Source organism: Dipodomys merriami, unplaced genomic scaffold (assembly GCF_024711535.1).
Source record: "Dipodomys merriami isolate MVZ:Mamm:240054 unplaced genomic scaffold, mDipMer1.0.p SCAF_246, whole genome shotgun sequence".
Classification (NCBI taxonomy): Eukaryota; Metazoa; Chordata; class Mammalia; order Rodentia; family Heteromyidae; genus Dipodomys; species Dipodomys merriami.
This window is the reverse complement of record NW_027203893.1, coordinates 1,699,681-1,721,334: the sequence shown is the minus strand read 5'-3', so window position 1 is coordinate 1,721,334 and position 21,654 is coordinate 1,699,681. Positions and strand designations below refer to the sequence as shown.

The 21,654-nt window shown below is 35.8% G+C and overlaps 1 pseudogene; it reads right to left on the bottom strand.

Moving 5' to 3' along the window:
• Positions 1–3,415: 3,415 nt before the first annotated feature.
• Positions 3,416–3,512, bottom strand: LOC138836009 (U6 spliceosomal RNA; annotated as a pseudogene).
• Positions 3,513–21,654: the final 18,142 nt, after the last annotated feature.

The following is a 21,654-nucleotide window of genomic DNA, read 5'->3' as shown; positions in this document are numbered from 1 at the left end:
CTACTATAAAGCCATAGTAATCAAAACAGCTTGGTATTGGCATAAGAACAGACCTTAGGACCAATGGAATAGAATTAAAAACCCAGAAATGAACCTACAGACCTATAGCCATCTAATCTTCGATAAGGGAGCTAAAACAATACAATGGAACAAAGACAGCCTCTTCAGTAAATGGTGCTGACAAAATTGCTTAACTACTTGTAGAAAACTAAAGCTAGATTCTTATGTATCACCCTACACCAGAATCAACTCCAAATGGATCAAAGACCTCGAAGTCAAAGCAGACACTCTGAAAACATTAGAGGATGGAATGGGAGAAACCCTAGGTCTCCTTGGCTCAGTCCCAAATTTTCTGAATAGAGACCCGGAAACACAACAAATCAAAGAAAGGTTGGACAAATGGAATTGCATAAATTTGCAGAGCTTCTGTATGGCAAAGGGCATAGCTAGCAAGATCAATAGAAAGCCAAACGATTGGGAGATCTTCACTAGCCATACAACAGACAAGGGTCTCATATCTAAAATATACTTGGAACTCAAAAAATTAATTCCCCCAACAATAAATCCTCAAAGAAACAACTGCCCATTATATAAGTGGGCGAAAGTCTTTAAGAGAACCTTCTCTGAATAAGAAAGAAGGATGGCCAATAGACACATGAAGAAATGCTCAACATTCCTGGCCATAAAAGAAATGCAAATCAAAACAATATTGAGATAACACCTCACTCCAGTTAAAATGGCAAAAATCAAGAACTCTAACAACAACAGATGCTGGAGTGGATGTGGACAGAAGGGAAACTTACTTCATTTTTGGTGGGAATGTAAACTTGTTCAACCACTTTGGAAAGCAATATGGAGGTTCCTGAAAAAACTTCACATAGAGCTCCCCTATGACCCAGCAATCCCACTTTTGGGCATTTACCCAAATGTTTACAAACAAGACCACACTAAACCTACCAGCACATCTATGTTTATTGCAACATTATTTACCATAGCTAAGATATGGAACCAACCCAGATGCCCCTCAGTAGATGAATGGATCAAGAAAATGTGGTATATATACACAATGGAATTCTATGCCTCCATCAGAAAGATTGACATTTCCGCATTTGTTCGGAAATGGAAAGACTTGGAAATATTTATATTAAGTGAAGTCAGCCAAGCCCAAAGAAACATAGATCCCATGGTTTCCCTTATTTTCAATATCTAGTATATGTATGAGTCAATCAGAGAAGGTCAGATAAGGTGATGTTAGGAAAATGAAATCTTAGATATGTATTTAAAAGGTTTTTTTCCTTTCATGCATTTGTTTCTAACGCATATAAAAGATTATTTCTTTGTTGCTTTGTATGTCCCTCCCCCACAATATAACCCCTGCTTTCACTGTATTTGATGTCGATATAATTTGAGGAGGGGATGGGGAAAAGCAATTTGTTTAAATAAGGATACAGATGGATCCGTTGCAACAATGAGCAGTACAAGTTGTAATGTCGAAAACGAACTTTACAACTTTGGTGTGGGGGGAAGATTGGGTGGGAGGTAGGAGGAGGCTGGGAAGGGATCTGAAGGTTAAACAAAGTTGGAGGCTACAATGCTTGATAAGAAATGTACTCATTATCTTGCCCATGTAGTTGTAAACCTTCTGTACAGTATGTTCACAATAAAAATTTTTTAAAAATTCAGAATTTTATAGCTATTAAAAAAAGACAAGAATTTAGGTAGTCATACAAAGGACTTCTATTTTACTACTGCATTATACATTTTTTCTAATGTTGGTTACCAACATTACAAAGCTATTAGAAAGCTATTAAAGCCTTTATGTTGAATAGTGAATTCTTTCACATCCTAACATGGTATTTCCCAAATCATTGACATAGAAGGCATTGTTTCCTATTTTCTCATTCCTAGAATAAGCTGCACATGAAGACCCCACTGGTCCTCATTTTCAGTCTGTACTTTGAATACCGAGGAAAATCTTTCCTCTGCTCTCTATCAATTCCCTACTATCCCGTTAGATTAATTCAAAATATTAAAAATGGAAAAAGAGAAAATAAATCATGGTGAAAAAAACATATGCAGGAAATTCACCAGATTTTTCTGCTAGTTCAACCATTGTGAACTCTTGGTGAAATACATGGACATTTCATTCCCATTTGCACTCAAAGTCTCTGGTTAGGCAATTCTGACGAAGACAAGGAACAAGATGAAAAAGTGAGAAACGGTATCAATTGCACGAAAAAAAATGGAGTAGGATTCAAGCAAATATATTCTTTGGGATGCTGAAATTAATCGGCTTACTATGCTGTGTAGACTACTTTACAAAAAGGCCACCCAGATGAATACTAGGGATGAGGATGCGTATACCCCTCTTCATTGGGAAGCCTAGAGTGGACACTTAGACATTGTCCATGAGTTGGTAGCTCAAGGCAGATATTCATGCAATAACTCTGAATGGCTGACAACCCTGCACAGTGCTTATATGTGCAATAATACTAGAGTGGCTTCTTTTTTAATTCATCATGATGCAGATACCAATACCCAAACTAAAGGCCTCTTGATTGCCTTGCATCTTGCTGCTGGGAATAGAAATAGAAAAGATACTCTGTTGAACCATTATATCAAACCAGGTCTGAAGAACCACTTGGAAGAAACTGCATTTAATATTGCCAAAAAGATAAGTATGTATCACTACCTCTATGAAGTTGTGGAAGGCTCTACTAATTGTTCTCCTAAGTCGTAAGGGTTTGGTTAAGTTTCTTAAATTTCAAAAATGCCAGTCCATCCTTTGTGTCCCTTAAATTTTTTTTTCAAAATACATAGCAACAGCAATATCTTACTTTAAAAATTCATGGATTCCATGGTATTCTTCGAAGTGAATTGCCTGACTTTGATGTCAAAATGTATTCAATAGTTGTTTGTATTCATCTATAATGATTTCTGCAGTTTGTGATTTTTTTAAATCAGAAATAATTTTAACTTATCTGTTGAAATGCATAGTAAAGAAACTAAAGTTTTTCCTCGTAGTTTTCTGAAAAAAAAGTATGTCTATGTTTGTATAATATCCATAATCTATTTCATTCACTCCTAGATATAATAGTTGGAATTCTACATTGTTATATAATGTATAGGTTCATAAATAAATGTGTCATTTCAGATTGCATTCCATATAGAAGAAGTTTAAGATTTCTTTTTTTCCTAGGTCCTTATATTATTTTATTTCTTTGGGATAAAATTATACTGTTATCTAATTTCAAGTTTTGTAAAGGTTATGCTATGTAAAGGCCTTTCTAAGGTGAAGAATTAATACACTGATGTCAAACTAACCTTTAATTCTATAAATTACATGTATTGTTACACTTGTTTTTTGTAATTAACTTTTTAATAACTGTTTTTCATTTCTTGCATCAGAAGAATGAAAAATATGGAATACTTCAAAAATTTTCATATCATCTTTGTGCAAGTGCCATGTTAATCTCTGTATTGTAATTTGGGTAGACCTGCTTCTGAAGCATGTAGTACCCTCTAAATTTAAGTACTTAATGATTTAATCTTTATACAGGCATCTATCCATGGTTCATTATTTGTAACAAGGAACCTTTTTTGTTCCTAAAAATGCTATTGATCTTATTACTCTAAAAATCTGTGTATTGTGGAAAAAACATATCGTTTGGTCGATTACTCACATTTACAATTTTTTTGTCAATGTCTATTTTGTCATTTTCATTTTAAATTTCATCATACTTTGAAACCTTTTCAGCTAAGTCCAAAGGTGATGGCTTTTCAATACTTATTTATCAACTCAGTTAGCTTTGTAGAGCTAATGGATTCAAAGTAAGTCTTGCTTAAGAGCTACTTCTAAACATCTGCAGCTTAAAATTTCCCAAATGAGGTCTTACTGGGACAAATGTCTACCTGAACCTTTACCCTTCTTCCGTGTAGGAACAGACCAACCAGAATATCTTACCCTGACAGCATAGATTTTCTTACTGGAAGAAAACTAATCTTAGTTACAAGGAATCATAGAGAGATGAACAGTTCAGACCGAATTGTTCGGAATGGAAGGTATTTTATCAAAATATAATTGTTTATTATACTTATCATTTCAAAAGTAGCTAAAGCCAAGAAGGTGAAAAAATTGTTCATATGCATGATTACCTACTGTTCTAGCCTGTCCATCATCCAACCTGGCAGGAATTTACACTACTGATTTTCTATCACCAAATATTTCCATAGGTCCTGAAGAAGGCCATATGTTTCTCCTTGATATTAGGCCTTAAATTGGTAATGTTTTAATCATATTGTTTCCTCTTGCCTCTAGGCTGTAAATCTACAAATGGTAAAGCTTGAAGTCTAACTCTACCAAAAACTGAGATAGAGATAATGGAATAATACTTTAAAACAGAGTTGCTTTTGATTCCCTAACCACAACACAATAATGTAAAACAATTTTTATTTTATATATACTTATATATTTTATATTTATATGTGCTGATTTTAAATTTTACACAGTGAATCTAGAAAATAATTGAAGACTCATCTCAAATGCTCATTTCCTACGTTATTTCAGGACGCCAATTCCTTACAAGAATTAGCAGAAATCAATTGTGAAATGCAAGGCAACTTAAAATGAAAGATGAGATCACAAAATCTGAGAGAAAGTACTGTAATTCAAACTTTCAATTTACACATGACCAGCCCATATGAGTGAACAAAATCACAAATGAACAAGATTATTTTTAGTAACCCTCTCCTAATGAATAATGAAAGATTTCAGTGCAGCCAAAAAAATAGTTTCTGTAGGGCTGGGAAGGTGGCTCAGTGTTAGAGCACTTGCCTTGCATGCCTGAGGCCCTGGGTTCGATTCCTCAGCACCACATAAGCAAAAAGAAAAAAGCCGGAAGTGGCGCTGTGGCTCAAGTGGTAGAGAGCTAGCCTTGAGCTGAAGAGCTGAGGGAAAGTGCCCAGGCCCAAAGTTCAGGCCCCATGACTGCACCCCCCCAAAATATAGTTTTGTAATGATAGATCCATAATTGGTCTACCAAGGCTAGGAATACTTGATTTAGAGGTCAAATATCATTTAGAAAAACATTAACTGGGAAGATCCTTAGTTTTTCAAAACACTGGTAGTTCAGCAAAACTAGGTTCTGTGGTATAAAAATGTTGTCATTCTCAAACCAATGATAACCTACATTTAATCTCCTGAAAGTATACTCATTTTCAAATAAACTATTTAAAATCACACATGCCAAACCCTTGACATGTAGATGATAGTGCATTACAATGTTTTCAAGTGTAGGGAGCAAGTTACAATAGAGTTGATTTACGTACCCAGCACTAATACCAAACAAGTTAAACCATTCATTAAAGTGTAGAAATAGTACCCCTCACCATTTGTGTTGTTTAGTAGGTGCCTTCCAGAAATGTGTTAAATAGATCAGCCTCCCATATTTCAAACCCAAATATTAGCTAACAAAGTAAATTTCATCAAATAAGAAGGTACATTTGAAAAAGTCACTAATAGCTGCCTTATCATGTGTTGTTTTATGTTTTCCCTATCTGTTTAACATAGTAAGAAATATGATTTTAAGTCTTGAATATGGGTACTGATGAGAGATGTGACAAACATAAAATCTGTCTTCTATTTCTGTCATATTCCTTTAAGAAGTAAATTTTAGTTTTGTTCTTTTTTCCAAAACGTATAGGTAGTAGAAAAAATTATCCTATGTAAAATAAAATAATCACACACCATTGTCCAAAGCTATTTATAAAAACTGGTTGTTAGGAATAAATTCTAAGCCATTTTTAAACTTTCTTATTGATTAAAGATTAATCTTCCAAATGAATGAGAATAAAATCATGTCTAAGTGCTTAACATCTCCAGTCTTGCAAATTGTTATTGCAGATGAATGAATTATGGAAATATAAGCTGACAACAGTTCAAGTCTATGTGAGAGTGAAACTCCATGGAATGTATATAAACCTTTCAAAGTATTAACAGGCAGTTTAACAGAATGACTATCAGGAAATTGAAACCAGAGAGGAACAATAGTCAAGAAATAGAATGAATGAAAAATGGAACAAGGGGCAAGTACAGCTAGAATACGCAATGTACATATGTAATAAAGGAAGTGGTAAATCTGAACTAAATCTTGGAGAAAGGGTTGGTTGAGAATGATAGAAGGAGTGACTCTGATCCAGGAACATTAGACAATTAGATGGACATATTTAATTGTAACACACTTGCACAACCTTTTGAAATTCACTTAAAAACAACAATAAAAACACACAAAAATCACAACCAAACAGCAATCTCTAGAGAGTATGAATATGCCCTCTCAAAATTTTAAGCAGTTAAAGAAGGGCGGTCTTTGGAAAAGCAAAGAAAGCTGTTCAAAGAGGGAAGTTTGGGGTAGGGGAGAATTTTGAACAGATTTAACAAGATTGTCTGTTATAAATCACCTATATATACTGCAAATATTTTCTTCTGCGAGTGCTCTTTGTCTGAACTGGATACTCCAGTCCTGAGGCACACTTGATAGCTTGTGAAGAAAGAATGGAAGAAGCAAGATCAAGAACCTATTACTCCACTGGAGAGAAAATAGTACTTTATGTTTTCTCTCAATCTCTTCACTACTCCATTTTCATACTTTTAATAACGTCATGTGATTTTGAATTTTCTTTCCTTCTTTGTTCTCACAAAGTAATTGTTCAAAATAATTCATTAAATATTTTTTGCCATTATTTTCTATCATGCTGTTTACTTGTTCAAGCGAGTCCATTAAACTTCCCATTTTCATTTGGTTGCCACGAAAACCCAACAACTATGTTAATGAGGAGCAACACTAATGCAAAACTTTGTCTCCAAAAATCCAGTCCAAGGACCTATAATCATAAGTATTTGGCTATAATTTTTTTTTCTTTTTTCTTTTACCTTGAAATTTTCTTGTGTCTAAAGTGCCCACAAAAATAAGTACTCCACAACTTTTTGGTTCAATCACTTCTAACCTCAACGATATATTTTGCTAACAAGATATTTGGAGGAAACCTAAGAATACTCCACTATTATCTTCTCTCTTAAGACTTTTATCTTCTCTCTTAAGAATCTCCTTAGATACCATATCAGGAACAGTGTAGTTATTCTTTGCAAAATTATTTAAATAGATTATTTTCCTCTTGGTCTTGTATTTGCTCAACATGATGTATGGAGAAGAATAGAGTTAAATCACCTATTCCTTGGATGACATTGTCTGTTTCAAAGGACAATACTTCTATTTCCTACTTCTATGTCCTCCTCTTATCTCTTGCTTGATTTCCAATTAATCACAACTTCTTGGCTTCAAGTCTAGTGAAGCTGAATGACTATAAGAAGCCCCCCACTGCTACATCTTCATGGTTTCTCTTTGAAAGCTCTTTTAGTTGGAGGTGGAATTTATTGTCATGTCTTCATTCAATTTGTTCTTCATTACACTGATCCAAATAGGCTCTGTAAAATCATTTTAGGTAGCAAAAACATTAAGACAATCTATATCAAAAAGTTTTGGTCCCCTCCACAGCTGAAACAAAAATGCCTAGCTAGGGTTTCTAATAACATGTTTTCTTACCTTTTAATTTGCTCAATTATTTTCTGATCCCCAAACTTTTTGGCTTATGTAATAAAAGAAGTCTTCACTATCTCATGTTAATAAGGATATTATAGTTTTTTAAGCTACTATGAAATGAGAAATCATTGGTTTGAATTATCCAATCAGATTTTGTTCTGTGTTTCAGTGCTTCACGTGCAAAGACATAATGGAAAGTATTAAAAAAGAAAAGTGTAAACTCTATACGTTCTTTCATTGTGAAGGGCACTTTCTCCCTATATATTTTGACTCAAATTATCTTTTTAAGCGAATTACTGTTTAGCAATTAAAGGTCAATTCACAAATTTTGATGTCTTATTTTAAAAAAAAACTTTGAATTTAAATTCCATTACAACCTTGTTTCACGCAGTAAGAGTATATTTCCTGGGTAAGGAAAATTATTATGGGAACCTACAGGATTTACAGCAAGGTTTGTGAGGTTTGTTTGTTTATTGTGAAAATGAGCCATCTTACCCACATTGCTACTTCTCAGCTAAGTCTCCATGAATTTCTTTGCATGAAAGCCTATTTTCTCAGGCAATTTTAAATTTTCTTAATAGGCTAAGTTAAAATTTTGAACAATTAAAATTTACCTGTCATAATTTTAAAACTCTTTTGAAATTCCTTTATCAAAATCGCGAATTTACCAATCCTAATTCCACCTTTACCATCAAAAACAGTTAACATGTTGTTTTCATGATATAGTATCCATGAAACTATTATTTTCCACTGACTTTGTTATGCATATATATGAACATGATGCTGAGCAAAATGAACTCTAAGATATGGAAAGAGATATTTATTCACAGTTGTTGTTTTTAATGTACTATGTGATTTCTATTTTCCTTGGGTTTTTCCCCTATTGTTTATCTCCTACTGTGTTTGATATTGGTACCTTGTGTATTGTGTATACATTTACCTTAATTAGGGAAGGGAAGAGGAACAACAAAATGGCGAGACAAAGGACAAAAGGCAAACCAATGCAATAGCAATACTCAGAAGACAATATGTTGGAAATGTACAATAGAACTTGTGAGGGGTTTTGGGGTGAAGGAAAACTGTGAGAAAAATGAAAGAAGGGATAATAAGTTTGAAAAGTTATGTATTCACTGCCTTACAATTGCTAACCCAGTGCACATCACTTTCAAATTAAAATTAATTAAAAAATAAGCTGCCTGAAATAAAATTTCACTGTATTGGTATAGTAAATATTGTTCTTTATGTACTAACTTTTTAAAAATCAGTACTATTTGGCATCTAATTTGAATGAATTACCCCTTCTTTATGGGAGGGCCATCAACTTGAATGTTATCCAATTAGACAATTTTTTCACAATATAATTGCCAATATTTTCAAAAAAGAATTAACTAGTACTTTCTCATACTAACCGAAAACCGTTTAATTCTATGGAAACCCATAACTTTTAAAAGTAAATAAGTTGGTTAGAGGACAGAATATGTATGTTCTTCAAAATTCCTATGACTAATAACTACTCACTTTCAAATTCTGAACATTCCATACCTGAGAGATTCAAAATAGTACCTGTTTCCATGTTATGTAATTCTGCAGTAGATGCATTTTCCAATGGGTTGTTACAGATTGAGAAGTGAACAGAAAAATAGCCACATTCTGGTATAGGATAAAACTGTAAAGCATCGGTTATAATTAATTCTTCAAGAGCAAGCAATTTTTTATCAGATTAAGCTATTATTTCTATGACCATCAATCCCATAATTTATGCCATAAAGTCATCCTAGATCAACAGTTTTCAACTTGTAGTGTGCACCTCAAAATTCCCTTAATTCACATCACAAATAGCTTATCTCTATTGGGAAAAATACTACACCTCTGCTAATGTGATGCCCTCCGTGTTCTGGAAATAACACCACAATAAACTGGTTGCATCATTTTTCCTACCCTGGTATTCTTGCAAATATTATTTATATTTATACTTTTTTAACTATCATAGATATTCAGGATGCTAAGATCAGAAGATTACAGTTCAAAGCCCATGAGGCAGGAAGGTTCCCTAGATTCTTATCTCCAATAAACTTCTCAGCAAAAGCCAGACACAAGTGGTACTGAGGTTGAAGTGTTAGGGCAAAAGCCTTGAGCTTAACAGGCTCAGAGACAGTGTCCAGGTCCAGATTTCAAGCCCTATGACAAAGCAATAAAACAAAAACAAAATAAAAACAAACCACAAACCTAGCATTTTTCTCACTGTATACAGAGGCACCTAATTAAGGAAATTGCTTCCTGTGTTACATACAGGTAGAAGAAAGAAGATGTCACACAATAATTCTCTTCATACCATGTTATATTAAAGCCTCAAAAAATTGCTTTTTTGTCGCATCTACCTCGACCAGCAAGGAAGACACGACCCGGGATTCTTCTCAAAGCAGTTTATTCAGGAACCTTGTTTGCTAGCTTCTCCTGCTTCTCCCTCGCCCCGCACACGCACTCCGGTTATAAGCCTCCTGGATGGCCAACCCCAAAGTGCCAAGTGGCAAATACCAATAGGGTCACAAACACGGAAGCAGGCCAGTAGCCAAGCTATAGCCATAAAAGGAGTTGTTTTTCACAGAGAGCACTCGCCAACGGGAACGCAGAAGGCGGAAGCCAGTGCCATCTTTGGTCATGGCCGTGCCATGTGGCCCCGCCATCTTTGGTCAGCTCTCGCAGCTCTCTACACTTTTTCTAAATTTATAAATTAATGTCATCAATTTGTTGGCAACTTGGTCTACATTATTCATATTATCATTTTCTACATGAGCAGTTAGAATTATCTTTTAACTGAGTTCTAATTATAACTCTCTTGAAACAATATGCTAGGCAAATAGAATGCAAGAAACATTTATAAATTTGTCAATTAAACCCTCTACCTAAAAATAATTTGTTGTATCATATAGAATATGAAATTACAAACGAAATCAAAGTATTTTTTGAAGTCTAAACTCTAATTTAGCAAGATCTATAAAGACCTACATTAGATGAACTTTGCTATTCCTCCAGGCTTAAGCTTTTGTAATCCTTCATCCTTTCCTTGGAATCTAACAGAATGATGATTACTTACTTTTTCAAATTTTGGATGGGAATCATGAACCATTTTGCATCTAGGAATGTTCTGTAATGAAGAGAACATTTAAAACACAACTGAGGATTATATACCAGTTGCATTTCAATAGAAAACTTGGCTTTTCAAACAATAATGAAGAAATTAGCCCAAACTTCCAACAGTATATTCCTATCTTGTTTGGTTTGTTTTATTAAGACAAAATTATACTACCTGCTTCAGGGAAGGTATCAGTAGTAATTGCAGTCTCTAATCTCCTGTCAGTCTGAGTGCTCGAATTCAAGGCTTGTATCACATTGCCCCACCATAGTTTCTTGGTTTATTTACTTATTTGTTTGTTTGTTTATTTTTGGGTCTGGTAATGGGGTCTGAACTCTGGGCCTGGGTGCTGTCCCTCAGGTCTTCAGCTCAAATCTAACACTCTACCACTTAAGCCACAGAGCCACTTCCGGCTTTTTTCTTTTTGCTTATGTGGTGCTGAGGAATCGAACCCAGGGCTTCATGAATGCAAGCCAAGCTCTCTACCACTGAGCCACATTCCCAGCCCCTGCTTGGTTTATTTAATCTAGATACAGATTAGAAATTCTGAACTTCTCCAGTGATATTATCCACTGGACTTCTCAGACTGTTCATGTACTATTTTCAAAGATGTTCTAACATTTGACACAGGGTATGAACATTTTCAATGCATCTGCCGGGTCTCTCATTCATTCCTCCATAGATCCAATCCCTTTAATATTGATTACTTGACTCTCTTACTATCTCTGGTCTTTACATATGTAATATTCTCAAACTTTTTTGAAGAAAGTTCATTTGAGGATTTTCTCATTTTAAAAATTATTACTTGATTCCAGTCTTACTCAGGACATATTTTCTATTGTTTTCTAACTTTTCTACATATTCTGAGAGTTGCTTCAGTGGCACATATAAGTGCCTCTGTGTGTATGTGTATGTTTATATATATGTTTGCAAAAGCCTCAAGCTCTTATTCATAATTCTTGCTCATGATTGTTATTCCATCACCTGAGCCATTCTTCCAATCCAGCTATTGGCTGGTTAATTATAGATAGTATCTCAAACACTATTCTGCCCAGGCTGGATGCAAACTGAACTTCCCAGAGTCCTTTACATTCTTAGGTTTCATTTATCCAGTAGAATCAACTTTTAAACTACAAACATTTTTTGAGTTTAAAGTCTAAGCTGTAGTCCAGATTTTTAACTCAAGATTTCATATACAGATAGATGAATATACAAATTACATATGCTGAGTGTACACTGTTAGAAATGTGATCCTAAGCTGGGTGGTGTTGAGATCTGAGGATTGGGGTTCAAAGCCAGCCCCGGTAGGAATGTCCCGGAGACTCTTTTCTCCAATTTACTGCAAGAAAACTGGAAGCGGCACTGTGGCTCAAGTGGTACAGCATTAGCCTTGAGCTGAATAGCAGAGGGACAGTGCCCAGGCCCAGAGTTCAAGTGCCAAGACCACCATCAACAAAAATACGTAAGTAAAGGAAAGAAAAAAAATGTGATCTTATCCACCAGTTCATGGCTAGTATAATCCCTGCTCTCTCAAGATGGACTTTTTTTTCCAATTAAGTTCATGCTTTTATATCTGACTTGCATTTGAAACAGAATTATTCTTCCATTCTACTTTCTACAAAGTTGTGTCATTAGCAAGCGTTATTTAGAATATACTTTGTGTTCCACGTAGGCTTTTTCTATATCACTTTCATAAATCTACATACTGGACATGGCTTTATTGTTTCAACGTGGTCTTATTTGTAGAGTCTTCTGTAGTGTATTGAACCCTTATACTTAAACATAGAATTTCTCTTTCTCTTATTATTGCTATAGTTAACATGAGTTAACAAATTCATGTACACTCGGGAAATAATGTGCAGCACATACACTCACACACAAAAAAAATGATCTGAGAACTTTCTCCCCTTTAAAATTCGCCTTAATTTACAGAGAATTTACAAATTTTGAACTCAATATACTCATGGATAATGTATTTATATGAAATATAAATTTCATATTTTCTCTTTACTAGTTGTCTCTGAAACACGTGTTAACACAGGTCCAAAGGTGTCCTTGTGTTATTTCGGTGAAGCCAGAAAACATTCATTATACCTCAAGCAGCACCATAGATTGTTCCTGAAAGTAATTGTTACTGGATGTGGAAACTGATCCCAGGAGAGGAATGGAACATAAAAGATTGATAAAGTTAAAATTAACTTGTGCTTTCCTTTTTACTGTAAAAGAAGAGAATCCAAAGGCTTGAAGGAAACTCTGTCCCTGACATTGTCTAGTGTGTTTTTACTCATATATAATTTTTCTGTAAACTTCTATTTGAGAGAATTACAGAAAGATATAATGGGCCATTTGATGACCAGCATAGAACAAAAGGAGATAACGTTGTTTTAAATATGATCTACTGCAGGGGCTGGGAAGGTGGCTCAGTGCTAGAGCACTTGCCTTACTTGCCTGAGGCCCTAGGTTAGATTCCTCAGCACCGCATAAGCAAAAATAAGCCAGAAGTGGTGCTGTGGCTCAATTGGTAGATCGCTAGCCTTGAGTTGAAGAGCTGAGGTAAAGCGCCCACGACCTGAGTTCAGGCCCACGACTGGCACCCCCCCAAAAAAATAAATTCTACTGCAAAGAAACAAAGACATGTTAGTTTAAAAGTGTTTTAGGGATGGATATTTCACCCCTGAGATGATTCTTTTTTTTTTTTTTTTTGTCGGCCATGGGGCTTGAACTCTGGGCCTGGGCACTGTCCCTCAGCTCTTCAGCTCAAGGCGATCACTCAACCACTTGAGCTACAGCGCCACTTCCGGTTTTGTGGTGGTTTATTGGAGATAGGAGTCTCATGGTCTCTCCTGCCCTGGCTGGCTTTGAACTGCGATCCTCAGATCTCAGCCTCCTGAGTAGCTAGGATTACAGGTGTGAGCCACAGCTCCCGGCCCCTGAGATGATTCTTTTGTTGCAGGAGTCAGTTATCAATTCCTTTAGTTTGGTCCTGAGATCTCTAGAGCAATAAGGATTCAAAAAAGCATCTAGTGCGTATGATCAGCAAAAGGAGCCATTTTTCAGATCAGTACTCCTTTAAGAAGGGTCCCAATGAAATATCTGTTTGTTTTTTTTTTTGTTTTTTGTTTTTTTGTTTGTTTTTTGGTTTTTTTTTTAGCTTGTGTTGGTTCTGGGGCTTGAACCCAGAGGCTGGACCCTGTCCCTGAACAGTTTTCTTTCCTGCTCACCTACCCACAAAACTAGTACTCTACTGCTTGAACCAAAACTCTACTTCTGTATTTTTTGCTGTGTAATTACAGATAAGTGTTTGACAGACTCTCCTACCTGGTTTGGCTTTAAACTAAGATAGTAAGAAAGCCAAGTGACATCAATTGTATAGACTTCTCTTTTCAAAAAGAAATTTTAGATGAAGTTTATTGTAAAGCTAATATTTGACAATTTTTTCTTTCTTTATTAATGTGAGCATACCGTATAGAGGGGTTACAATTACATGGGCAGGATAACGAGTGCATTTCATATCAATCATTGTTGCCTCCTCTTTGTTTCCCCTTCCCATCTCTTCCCATATACCCCCTCCCCACACTTGATCCTCCCTCCCCACCAAAGTTGTAAAGTTCATTTTTCAACATAACGACTTGTACATCTCATTATTTCAATGGGTCCACCTGTATCCCTGGTTTAACAATTTGTTTTTGGAGAATATGTCCAGCAAAGAATCCATAACATAACTCAGCAAAAGTAGGTGCACTGAATCATTTTGGAATTATTCTCTTTTGCTTGGGAAGATTATTGATCTTGTCGTTCCTTTTGGGGAAACTTAAAGTCATATTTCACATTTTTTGTTGGTTGTGGGGCTTAAACTCTGATACTGGGTGCTTAGCTACAGCACCACTTCCTGGTTTCTGGTGGTTAATTGAAGGTTAGGGTCTCATGGACTGTCCTGACAAGGCTGGATTTGAACCACAATCCTCTGGTCTCAACCTCCTGAGTAGCTAGGATTAAAGGAGTAAACCACCAGCACCTGGCTCATATTTGCATTTATGTGCACTGAATGACACTGTGTAGACAAAGAATGGAAATTTTAACCAAATGATGACATTGCAGCACTTCAGAAAAATTGAAGTAGCAATAAATATGTCCTCCTTTTCCATTTTGTAACATTAATGACTGATGAGCTATGGGACCCTTACATTAGCATCCTGTGACATCTGAATAGGTGTATTTAGTATCAGGAAATGTTCATAGAGAAATATAGAAATAATATTTTTAGAAAGCAAAGGAGAGAAGGTATGAAAGAATAGCATAGAAGGAGATAGATTTATCAAACAGAGATTAAGAGCTAGCCTAATCGATTTAGAATGCTAAAGGCAATGAGGAAAATCCTAGTTGACAACTAGTTCTACAATAACCAAAAATGATTCTCAAGAACAGTTTCTGGTATACACTAATTACTATCATTTATTCCTTCTGTCTGGAGTTATTCCTTATTTTCTGTCACAACTATTAATTAACCTCTGCCTTTTGGGTGCCATAATTGACCAAAAAGATTTCAAGATTACACATAGCCTACTCTTCTCTTTCTGATTATCAATGATGACACAAATCCTGGAATCGTTGAATTTCCAGAGTTAAACTTTAACTGACATCTAAGCACATTCCTGGCATTAATTGCTGTGACTTAATGAACAAAACTTTTTTCAACACAGTAGCCTCATATAAGTAAAGTACATGAATCAGGTGTCAGTATGGAAGGACCAATTATATATTCCAAGTATGGGTTATTTATTTTGCATTTACTGTTTTATTTTGTTTTTTTTATTTGTTATTTTCTTTTTGCCAGTCGAGGGGCTTAAACTGAGGGGTAGGGAATTTTCCTGAGCTTTTTTTTTTCTTCTTGCTCAATGCTCGCTCTCTATCACTTGAGGCACAGCACCACTTCCAGTGGGGTTTTTTATGTGTTACTAAGGAATTGAACCCAGAGTTTCATGGATGGTAGGCAATCACCGTACCATGAAGCCACATTCCCAGAGCCCTAAATAACTTTCTTAAGATGGCAATACATTTTCATTACGTAACTAAGTATCATAATTTTGGCCAGGTGCTAGAAAATGATGTAGAAAAAAATACAATACAATAAGTCTAGTAAGGCTGGATGGACAATGAAGAACTCTCACGGTGTAGCCAGGGAACATAGGTGCTTATCTCATGGAGCTGTTTCAACAAGCTGAGCGAGACAGCTCCTGACCCAGAGCCAACCTCCAGAATGAGAGGGCCTCCTTGGGTTCCAGCCACATGGGGATGCTGGGCCCCCTCCTCCAGCACCCATTCAACCAGTTCTTGTGAGAGATAGAGAAAAAAAGTCAAAATTACAATTAAGTCTGGTGCCAGTAGCTCAGAATTCTAATCCTAACTACACAGGATGCTTGGATATGAGGATCATGGTTCATAAACAGCCCAGGCAGGAACGTCTGTGAGACTCTTACTCCAAAGAACCACCAGAAAATCAGAAGTAGTGCTCTGGGCTCAAGTGGTAGAGCACTAGCCTTTGGCTGAGGCTCTCAGGAACATCACCTATGCCTAGAGTTCCAGCCCCAAGACTGACAAGAAGTGGACTTCCTACCACAAGAAGTGGATTGAATAGCACCCATTGTCCTAGGGAGCAAGGTAGCGAAGTCAGGCAGAGCTTCCTGTGAAGTTGAAGTCATAACTAGTTCACCTGGCTTCTCTCTGCCTTGGTTCCACCAGCTGCAAAACTCAACATAGTGAAGGATCCTCTTCCTCATGGGTATAGGGTAATTATGAAAGAGGGCAATGTTTTGTTTCATAATCCCACATCTGTTACACAATTAACAGGCCCCACCTGAGCCCTTTTCGGCTACCTTCCTGTTATTTGCTCACAGAATTGCGGAGAACCTTATCTAAAGGCTGCTCCCTCTGTACCTAGCCATGCTCCAGAGTTCCCTCTGTATAAATCCTTTGTTTCCTCATAACTCCTCTGAGGACAATGAGGTCTAATGGTTTTGACCCTACCCAGAGCTTCACCTGTGGTCAAGAATCAACTGCTGTGATTTTTTTTGCCTGCTCAAACTGACTTAAGAAACAATTCAAGCCACAGGAAAATCAAACACCACAAGCAGACCAGAGACTCCAACAAGAGACAGGTTAAGGACAGAAGGGAGATACAGGATCTTCCAATTCCCCCACCCCCCAAAAAAAATCAAATAACTCTTTTTTTTTTTACATTTTATAAATTTTTTTCTAAAAGTTTTTTTTTAACTTTAATTTTTTTCTATTAATTTTTTCTTCCTCTCATAATTTTTATTTTAGAGGATATGTGTGTGTACTTTTTTTTCTCTTTAAATTTTTTTTTTGTTTAGCTGTACTGATCATTTGATCCTTTCTTTCTTTCCTTCTCACTCTTTTCACTTTTTCTTCTTTTTCATTCTTCTTTGGATGACTTAATTGTTGTTCTGCTCATCCTGAGATATGCCAATAGTTGATTATTAGACGTCATTGTGTACAAACTTCATCCAGAAATTTATTACTCAATTTAAAACCTCTTAGACTTAAATTCCTTAATAGCAGTATTACCTCTTTATAGGTACATAATATTTTAAGCATGTTTATTTTTAAGTTTTTCACGTCTCCTTTATATCCCTCCCCTTCTCTTATTCTATACACATTCTTCTCTAAATATTACGTTTTCATTTTGCATAATTTTTAAATGTTGCACTTCTTAATTTTTAATTTTTGTTTTTCTATTTTTCTTGTCTTTTCTTTCTCTTTCTTCTTATTTTCTCTCTCTCTACTATCATTCTATCCAACCTATTTCCTGCTTTGAGATTAGGATTTAGTTAATTTAACTCTCCCACTGCCTTTCCACATCCCTATATGCCGATTTTTACCCATATCTCTACCTAAACTTAATAATTTCTGTTTGCCAAATTCTTCTTTGCGGTTTGTAGCCCCTTAATACATAGTTGTTTGATGTTGAATATGTATATCTGTTGAACTAGATTGTATCTGCAGATTTTTGACAGTGAAACTGCAAACTGTGGTTGATGCTTGCCTTAAAATAGTGTGCTAGCACAAAACCAGCGTTACTTTCATCCCAAATGGGCAGAGCAACCTGGAAAAACACAAGAAAAATGGCAAGTCCGGGTATCTCAACTCCCACTCATGATAATCAGGGGTAAGAAAAGATAATCAATAATCCAGAGGAGAGTTCTCAAAAAGCTCTACAAACACTACTGGTAAATATAGTAAATGAAAAGATTGAAAACCTTCAAAGGACTCTGAATGAGCGTGATAGGGAGAGAGAGGAGGCAAAACAAAATTTAATACAAGAATATCATGAGAGTGAGGAAGCTACTCAAATATTGATACATAATTGCATGAGCAGATTCAGAACACTCAGAGAAATAAAGGAATGTCGTAAGCAGGCTGAGATCACTCAAAGAGAACTACAGGGACTGCGTGAATGTGAGCAAGCTAATCAGAGAGAAATACAGGAATTGAGAAAGCGGGATGAGAATGCAGAATGATCACTAAAGGCATTCATGGAATCTATAAACAGAGAACTGAAAGATGTCAGCTAGACAACAAAGGGAATGTTGAATGGAACCCATCAGAAGGAATGGGAATAAAGAATCAACTAAATAATTTGAGAATAAACACTGACAACCAAATTAAGGAAGTAAAGAAGTTCACACAAGATCTAAAATAATGCTCCAACAAAGAATTTGAAGCCATCAAAGCTGACCAACTAGAAGAAAAAGAAATTTAAAACAAAGTATAAAGTCTTGATAGTAGGTTAGGTCATGCAGAAGATCGAATCTCGGAGATTGAAGACAGCCTAGATATTATAGAGAAAGGACATACAACCATCCAAGACAAATCCAAGAAATATGATAGATCTATTCAACACTGGGAAGACACCATCAGAAGGCCTAATCTGAGGATAATGGGTGTAGGGGGGAACCGAGAAACAGAAGTTAATGGTCTAGGAAATTTGTTTAACAGGATCCTAGAAGAGAACTTCGCAAACATGCAAAAATATAGGCCATTCAGATACAAGAAGATTTTAGAACTCCAAAAAGACCAGACCAATATAGGACATCCCACCATCAAATTATAATCCACGCATGATCAATTCAGACCAAAGAAAAGATCCTTAAAGCTGTCAAGGAGAAAAGGTTAATCACCTCTAAAGGGAAACCAAGTAGAATCACCTCAGATTTCTCAGCGGAAACAATCATAGCAAGAAGAGCCTAGAATGATGTATACCATGTCCTAAAGACAAACAATTATCAACCAAAATTCTGTACTCAGCTAAACTCTCCTTCATAACTGGAGGTCAAATAAAAACCTTCCATAGAAAAGAAAAATTAAGACAATATATCTCCACCAAACAAGCTCTACAAAACATTGTTAAAGACGTCGTACACGTAGAAAACTAACGAGATAACAATAAATGCCAGGAAATCGCACCCAAACTGAGAATCCAAGAACCATAAGAAGAACCCAGTTGATGCAGCCCCCAAGAAGATGGATAAAATGACAGGTACTCCCAAATACCTCAGTCCTATCTCTCAACATTAACAACTTAACTCTCCAATTAAGATACTTAGACTATCTAGTTGGATTAAAAAGCAAGATCCTTCTATCTGCTGCCTTCAGGAGTCACATCTTGCCCATAAAAATAAACACATTTTGAATGTGAAATGCTAGAACAAATCTACCAAGCAAACGGCCCCCATAAAAAGGTGAGAATTGCAATCCTAATATCAGATATAAGAGACTTCAAATTAAAATACATGAGAAGAGATAAAGAAGGTTATTACATACTAATTAAGGGATCTCTCCTTCAGGAGAATATTACAATTCTAAATATCTATTCGCCAAACAACGGAAGACCCAAATTTATCCAAGAAACAGCACTTTCCCTCAAATCTCACAGAGATACACAGACATTAATTGTTGGGGAATTTAACACACCACTCTCCCCACTAGATAGATCAACTCAGCAAAAACTCAACAGAGAAACTGGAGATCTAAAAAACTGCATAGATCAACTACAATTCACAGATTTCACCCAGCAGCATCAGAATACACATTTTTCTCAGCAGCACATGGAACATCTTTGAAAATAGAACACATTTTAGTCCACAAAACAAACGTCCAAATTCAGAAACATTGAAGTTATACCTTGCATTCTCTCAGGCCACGAGGGAATAAAATTAATCTCAACACCAAAAGCCACCAGAGAAAATCCTGTAACACATGGAGGCTGAAGAACATACTGCTGAATCAAGAGTGGGTCATGGAAGAGATTAGAAAGGAAATTCAAATGTTCATGAACACACAAATTACCAGCTCCTTTGGGACACAGCAAAGGCAGTACTCAGGGGCAAGTTTATAGCTCTGAGTTCCTACATCAACAAATTGGAGAGATCTGAAACCAACAATGTAGTGACACATCTAAACCTCCTTGAAAAAGAGCACAAAGATAAACCCAAATCCAGTAGATGCAAAGAAATAATTAAAATTTAATCATAATTAAATGAATTAGAATCCAAAAAAACTATAGAAAGTATCAACAAAACAAAGAGTTGGTTCTTCGAAAATAACAAACCTCCCACCTAAGAAAAGTACAGGACCAGATGGCTTTACAGCAGAATACTATAAGGCCTTCAAAACAGAGCTCACACCAATACTCCTCCAAATCTTCAATGAAATTGAAAGAGAAAGTTCACTACTGAACTTATTCTATAAAGGCATCATAACTCTCATCCCAAAACCAGGCAGGAACTTATCACAGAAAGATAAATATAGACCCATTTCTTTGATGAACATTGATGCAAAACTTCTCAACAAAATTTTGGCTAATTTACTTCAACAATTTATCCAAAAAATCCTACACCATGATTAAATAGGATTAATTTCAGGGATGGACAGCTGGGTCAATATTCACAAATCAATTAATATAATTCATCACATCAACAGGAGCAAGGATAAGAAACACATGGTTATCTTAATAGTTGCAGAAAAAGCATTTGACAAGATCCAACGCCCCTTTAGATGAAGGATCTGGAAAAATTAGGAATCCATGGAACTTTCTTCAATACAATAAAGACTATATATTACAAATCTACCGCCAGTACTATAATTAGTGGTGAAAAAAAAGCCATTTCCTCTTAACTCAGAAACGAGACAAGAATGTCCACTCTCTCCATTTCTCTTCAATCTAGCATTAGAATGCCTAGCTACAGGAATAAGACAAGATGCAAACCTAAAGGGGCTCCAAATAGGGAAAGAAGAAGTAAAACTCTCCCTTTTTGCAGATGTCATGATCTTGTATTTAAAGAACCCCATAGACGCCACTCCCAAATTACTCAAGCTGATTCAAAACTTTGACAAAGTAGCAGGGTATAAAATTAACCCACAAAAAAGCAATGGCTTTTCTCTATACCAACAATGAGAAAATTGTGGCTAAAATTAGGAAAGCCTCTCCATTCGTAATAGTCCCACAAAAAATAAAATACCTAGGAATTAACTTAACCAAAGAAGTGAAGGATCTCTATGATGAAAATTTTAAAAACCTGAAAAAGGAAATCAAAAGAGATCTTAGAAAGTGGCAGAAACTCCCATGCTCCTGCATTGGAAAGGTAAACATCGTGAAAATGGCCATCCTTCCCAAGGCTCTCTACAAATTAAATGTGATACCTATCCATATTCCAACCTCATTCTTCAAGGAAATAGAAGAGGCAATCCAATAATTCATAGTGGACAAAATAAAAGATCCTAAATGTCAAATATGATCCTCAACAGAAAGAACAGTCCTGGAGGAATATCAATACCAAATTTCAAACTCTACTACAAAGCCATAGTAATCAAAACAGCTTGGTAAGGCACAAGAACACACCTCAA